The sequence below is a fragment of the Callorhinus ursinus genome, unplaced genomic scaffold (assembly GCF_003265705.2).
Source record: "Callorhinus ursinus isolate GAN/ISIS: 27379988/994484 unplaced genomic scaffold, GSC_fseal_2.0 scaffold66, whole genome shotgun sequence".
Taxonomy (NCBI): domain Eukaryota; kingdom Metazoa; phylum Chordata; class Mammalia; order Carnivora; family Otariidae; genus Callorhinus; species Callorhinus ursinus.
Window position 1 is genome coordinate 1,175,753 of NW_027397128.1, and position 7,568 is coordinate 1,183,320.

Genomic DNA, 7,568 nt, shown 5'->3' on the forward strand with positions numbered 1-7,568 from the left:
GACGCCCAGTGACTGAGCCACCCAGGTTCCCCGGAAGGAAACTTTCAAACTCATTCTATGAGGCCACCATTACCCTGATACCAAAACCAGATAAAGACTTCACTGAAAAAGAGAACTACAGGCCAATATCCCTGATGAACATACATGCAAAAATTCTCAATAAAATATTAGCAAATGAATCTGACAATACATTAAAAGAAACATTCATCATGATCAAGTAGCATTTATTCCTGTGGTGCAAGGGTGTTTCAATATGAGCAAATCAATCAACATGATATAGCACATTAATAAAGGATATGAACCATATGACCCTCTCAGTAGATGCAGAAAAAACATTTGACAAAGGACAACATCCATTCATGATAAGAACCCTCAAAAAAGTATGGTTAAAGGAAACATACCTCAACATCATAAAGGACATATACGAAAGACCCACAGTGAATATCATCCTTAATGAGGAAAAACTGAGAGCTTTTCCTCTATGGTCAACAAGACAGGGATGTTTACTCTCACCACTGTTATTTAACATGTACACGATGTCCTAGCCACAGCAGACAACAAAAAGAAATAAAAGTCATCCAAATCAACAAGGAGGAAGTAAAGCTTTCACTGTTTGCAGATGACATGGTACTCTATATAGAAAACCCCAAAGTTTCCACCAAGAAATTGCTAGAAGTGATACACAAATTCAGTAAAGTCACAGGATAATAAGTAAACCTACAAAAATCTGTTGCATTTCTCTATACCAATAATGAAGCAGTAGAAAGAGAATTTAAGGAATTGATCCCATTTACAATAGCAACAAAAACCATAATATACCTAGGAATAAACCTAACCAAAGAGGTGAAAGACCTGTACTCTGAAAACTACAAAACAGTGGTGAAAGACATTGAAGATGATACAAAGAAATGGAAAGATAGTCCATGCTCATCAATTGGAAAAATAAATACTGTTACAATGTGTATACAACCAAAAGCAATCTACACTTTTAATGCAATCCCTATCAAAATACCACCAGCATTTTTCACAGAGCTAGAACAAACCAAATTTCTAACAGAACACAGAAACTCTGAATAGCAAAAGTAACCTGGAAAAAGAAAAGGAAACCTGGAGGCATCACAATTCCAGACTTCAAGTTATATTACAAAGCCATAGTCATCAAGAAAGTATGGTACTAGCACAAAAACAGACTCATAGATCAATGGAACAGAATAGAAAACCCAGAAATGAACCCACAAGTATATGGTCAACTAATTTTCAGCAAAACAAGAAAAAATATCCAATAGGGGAAAAGAGAGTCTTTTCAACAAACCCTGTTGGGAAAACTGGACAGCAACATGCAGGAGAATAAAACTGGACCACTTTCTTACACCATACACATAGACAAAAATTTCAAAATGGATTAAAGACTTAATCTGAGACCCAAAACCATAAAAATCCTAGAGGAGAACACATGTAGTAACCTCTTTAACATCAGCCATAGCAACTTCTTTCTAAATATGTCCTCCGAGACAAGGGAAACAAAAGCAAAAATAAACTGTTGGAACTTAATGAAAATTAAAAATTTCTGTATAGCAAAGGAAACAATCAGCAAAACTAAAAGGCAGCCTATGGAATGGCAGAAGATATTTGCAAATGCATATCTGATAAAGGGTTAGTGTCCAAAACATATAAAAAACTTATAAAACTCAACACCCAGGGGCACCTGGGTGGCTCAGTTGATTGAACATCTTATTCTTGGTTTTGGCTCAGGTCATGACCTCGTAGTCATGAAATCAAGCCCTGTATTGGGCTCCACACTCAGCATGGAGTCTGCTTCAAATCTCTCTCCATCTCCCTGTCCCTCCCCCTCGGCCCCCTCTCTACTCATGCATGTGCATTCTCTCTCTCTCGAATAAATAAATAAAATCTTAAAAAACCCCTCAACACCCCAAAAATCCAGTTAAAAAATGGACAGAAGACATGAATAGATATTTTTCCAAAGAAGACTTACAGACGACCAACAAGTACATGAAAAGATGCTCAACATCACTCATCATCAGGGAGCTTCAAATCAGTAGTACAATGAGATATCACCTCACACCTGTGATGTTGGCTAAAATCAACAACACAGGAAAGAAGAGGTGTTGGTGAGGATGTGGAGAATGAGGAATCCTCTTGCACTGTTTCTGGCAATGCAAACTGGTGGAGCCACTCTGAAAAAACGTATGGAGATTCCTAAAAAAGTGAAAAATGGAACTACTCTATGGTCCAGCAATTGCACTACTAGGTATTTACCTGCAGAATACAAAATACTTATTTAAAAGATTACATGCACCCTGATATTTATAGTGTTATCTACAATAGTGAAATCATGGAAAGAACCCAAATGTCCATTGACTGATAAAGAAAATAGGTAAATGCATTATATATTAATATCAATTAATATTTATAATGTTAATATATTTAATATATTAATATATAGTTAATATGTTAATATATTAAATATATTATATATAATGGAATATTACTCAACCATAAAAAAGAATGAAATCTTGCCATTTACAACAATGGATGGCGCTACAGTATATTATGGTGAGCAAAATAAGTCAGTCAGAAAAAGACAAATATATGATTTCAGTCATATGTGGAATTAAGAAAGAAAACAAAGGAGCAAGGTAGAAAAAAGAGAGAGGCAAACTGAGAAACAGGGTCTCAACCAAAGAGAACAAACTGATGGTTACCAGAGGGGAGGTGGATGGGGAGATGGGCTAAATGGGTGATGGGATTTTGGAGTGCACTTGTTGTGATGAACACCAGGTGTTGCATATAAGTGTTGAATCAGTAAATTGTACACCTCAAATGAGTATTACACTGTATGCAATCTAACTGGAATTTAAATAAAAACCTGAGTGAGCTAAGACAGTGGAGTAGTAGGGGGACCCTAGGATTGCCTCCTTCCTTGAACACAGCTAGATAAATATCAAATCATTCCGAATACCCAAGAAATCCATCTGAGCATTGACAGAACAAACTGCACACCTAGAGGAAGAGAAGAGGTCACATCATGGAAGGTAGAAGATGTTGGAGATGTGATTTGGTGGATAAAAGGATTGCAGGTACTGCAGAGAGAATGGAGCCTTGATCATGGAGCAAAGTGAGAAAGAGACAGAGAGAGAGAAAGAGAGGAGTGCATAGGGGATCACAAAAGGAACACTTCCCCAAAGCCATTGACTGGGAAAACTAGAGGGGGTGACTATCATGAAGTTTTCCAACCAGTGGAGCTCAAAGACTGGTGTTTCAGGGGTCTGGGTTGTAGCAGGTGTTGAGCCCATCCAACACTGCACTGTTCCTGTGGAGGAGGGCAGATAGCACAGAAGCAGACTGCATGGTTTGAGGATCCTCTGGGATGCATTGGGAGAGACAGCTCCCCCCTTCTTTTTAAAAAATCTTTAAAAAAAAGATTTTATGTATTTATTTGAGAAGAGAGAGCAAACACAAACAGGGAGAGGGACAGAGGGAGAAGTAGACTCCCTGCTGAGCAGGAAGCCCAATGCAGGGCTTGATTCCAGGACCCTTGGATCATGACATGAGCCAATTGAGCCACCCAGGTGCCCTGACAGCTCCCCCTTCTTGGAGCACATCTGGGAGAGGTGGCATTGCCTTTCCAGGGACAAAAGCACTGATGGGCACCATTACATTCCCTTGCTCCTCATCATAGGTGCAGAGACACCTGTTGAGGGTGGCTAGCCTGGACACTGGCTTTTCCTGTGCCTTACTCCAAACTCCAAGCTCTTGCACATTGGTGCAGTTGCCCTTCTGGACAAACTGGCACCAGCCCCAGTGTGGCAAGAACTTGCTGTAGAGGACAACTGCAGGTCCAGGCCATGCCAAGTCCCTAAAGTTTGAAGTTTTAAAACTCAGATGGCCTGCCCGGATAAAACACAGGTTCACTGCACTGCTGGGTGGGCAGATGGCCTGGACACAGACAGGGTGAAGGCAGGGATCTGTGGGATGCCTAGAACACATGAGGGAGATTGTTCGCTCTTCTATTTGCTTTCTGGACAGCAGCAGGCACAAACTACCTTCTCTTGGGATGAGGGAGAGGGCTGGGGACACTTCCCTCCCTTGCCTCTTAGCATAAGCTAACTTTGGTAAGCAGCACAGCACCAACAGTGGTGGCTAAAACCACTTACACCAATCCCCTCCTCCCTGCACTCTGCAGGTGTAGCTTTCCTAGGGCAACAGTGCCTGAGAACCAGAGCAGTGGTCCCCTCCCCCAGACTACTAGCACAAACCTTCCAACCTGCACCACGTCTATAGACCATAGTGTGCTACAAAGCTTCAGCTCTAGTGGAAATAGCATCAGGTCTCTTTTAACAACCAAACCAGAGTACACTTAATTAAAACTCAGCACACTCTGACCAAGGTCCAAACAGTCCCCAATGTAGGCAAGGAGAAACACTGCAGAGAACTGACCTGAGGAATAAAGCAGACACAACACAGCAGCAGAGTGCACACAGCACACACCAGAAACACTTCCTGAAGCACCAGGCCTTGGACATTATATGATCTCTTCTTCATAAAGCCATTACTCTCAGGAGCAGGAAACATAACAAGATTTCCTAACACACAAAGAACACAGACCTAGACAAAATGCCAAGAGAGAGGAATTCATCCCAAAAGAGAAAACAAAACAAGGTCGTGGCCAGGGATCTAATTGAAACAGATATAAGTAATATGCCTGGTCCAGAATTCAAAACAAAAACCATGAGGATACTAGCTGGGCTTGAGAAAAGCATAAAGACACCAGGGAGTCAATTAACCCAGAGATAAAACACCTGAAAACTAATGAGGCTGAAATTAAAAATGCTATAACCGAGATGTGAAACTGACTGGATGTAATGACCACAAGGATGGAAAAAATAGAGAAATGAATAAGTGATATAGAAGATAAAATGATGGAAAACAAATAAGCTGACAAGAAGAGGAAAAGAAAAATATTGAATCATGAAGGTAGACTTAGGGAACTCACTGACTCCATAAAGCATAATAACATTCATATCATCAGGGTTCCAGAAAAAGAAGAGAGGGAAAAAGTGGGGCAGAATGTTATTTAAACAAAAGATAGCTGAAAAATTCCCTAATCTGAGGAAGGAAACAGGCATCCAAATCCAGGAGGCACAGAGAACAGCCATCAAAATCAACAATGGATGGCAAACACCAAGACATATTGTAGTAAAATTTGAAAAATACAGAGATAAGGAAAGACTCCTGAAAGCAGCAAGGGAAAAGAAATCCCTGACCTACAAGGGAGGACAAATAAGGTTAGCAGCAGATCTCTCCACAGAAACTAGGCAGGCCAGAAGAAAGTGGCATGATATATTCAATGTGTTGATGGGAAAAATATGCAGCCAAGAATATTCTATCCAGCAAGGCTGTCATTCAGAATAGAAGGAGAGATAGTTTCCCAGACAAACAAAAACTAAAGGAGTTTGTGAACCTTAAACCAAACCTGCAAGAATTATTAAAGAGGACTCTGGGAAAGAAAGGCCAAAAGCAACAAAGACTACAAAGGATCATAGAAAAATCTCCAGAAACAATGAATTAACAAGTAATACAATGGCACTAAATCCATATCAATGAATTGCTCTGAATGTAATGGACAAATTGTCCAATCAAAAGACATAGGCTGTCAGAATGGATTAAAAAAATTATATGCTGCCTACAAGAGTCTCGTTTTAGACAGAAATACAGCTGCACTTGAAAGTGAGGGGATAGAGAGCCATTTATCATGCTAATGGAGGTCAAAAGAAAGTGGAGTAGGCATACTTACATCAGACAAACTAGATTTTAAACCAAAGACTGTAACAAGAGATGTAGAAGAGCACTCTATCATAATAAAGGTGTCTATCAAACAAGAAGATCTAGCAACTGTAAATATATATGCCCTCAACTTGGGAGCACCAAAATATATAAAACAATTAAAAACAAACATGAAGGAACTCATTGATAGTAATACAATAATAGTAGGGAACTTTAACACTCCACTTACAGCAATGGACAGATCACCATACATAAAATCAACAAGGAAAAATGGCTTTGAATAACACATTGAACATGATGGATGTAACAGATAGATTCATAACAGTTCATCCTAAAGCAGCAGAATACACATTCTTTTCAAGTGCACATGGGAGATTCCCTGGAATAGATCACATACTGGGTCAAAAACCAGCTGTCAAGAAGTACAAAAATTTTGAGATAATACCATGTTTATTTTCCAACAAGAACACTGTGAAAGTTGAAGTCAACCACAAGAAAAAAATTGGAAAGACCACAAATGCATTGAGGTTAAAGAACATCATACTGAAGAATGAATGGGTCAGGGGCGCCTGGGTGGCTCAGGCATTAAGCGTCTGCCTTTGGCTCAGGTCATGATCCCAGGGTCCTGGGATCGAGCCCTGCATCAGGCTCCCTGCTCGGCAGGAAGCCTGCTTCTCTCTCTCCCATTCCCCTTGCTTGTGTTCCCTCTCTCGCTGTGTCTCTCTCTGTCAAATAAATAAATAAAATCTTAAAAAAAGAATGAATGGGTCAACCAGGAAATTAAAGAAGAAATAAAAATACCAGAAAACAAATGAAAGTGAAAACAAGATGGTCTGCAACCTTTGGGATGCAGCAAAAGCTGTCATTAGAAAGAAGTATATAGCAATACAGACCTACCTCAGGAAGGAAGATAAATCTCAACTACATAACCTATCCTTTCACCTAAAGGATCTAGAAAAAGAAAAACAAATGAAGCCTGAAGCCAGCAGAAGAAGGGAAATAATAAAGAATAGAACAGAAATAAATGATATGGAAACAAACAAAACCCCAGTACAACAGATGAATGAAACTAGAAGCTGGTTCTTTGAAAGAATTATTAAAATTGATAACCCCCAGCCAGATTTATCAAAAAGAAAAGAGAAAGAATCCAAATAAATAACATTTTAATGAGAGAGGTGAGATGACAACCAACACCACAGAAATACAAGAAATTATAAGAATATTATGAGAAATCATATGCTATCAAATTGGGAAATCTAGAAGAAAGATAAATACCTAGAAACATATAAACTACCACAACTGAAACAGGAAGAAAGAGAAAACTTGAACAGACCAATAACCAGCAAAAAAAAAAAAAAAAAAAAAAAAAAAGTTGAATCAGTAATCAAAAATCTCCTAAGAAAAAAAGTCCAGGGCTAGAAGCTTTCCAAGGAGAATTCTATGAAACATTTAAAGAAGAGTTTAATACCAATTCTCAAACTGTTCCAAAAAGTAGAAATGGAAGGAAAACTTCCAAACTCATTCTACGAGACCCTCATTACCTTGATTCCAAAACCAATGACCCCACTAAAATAGAGAATTACATGCCAATATCCCTGATGAACATGGATGCAAAAATTCTCAACAAAATACTAGTAAATCGAACCCAATAGTACGTTTAAAGAATAATTCACAAAAAAAGAAAGAAAGGAAGGAAGGAAGGAAGAAGAAAGAAAGAAAGAAAGAAAGAAAGAAAGAAAGAAAGAAAGAAAGAAAGAAAGAAA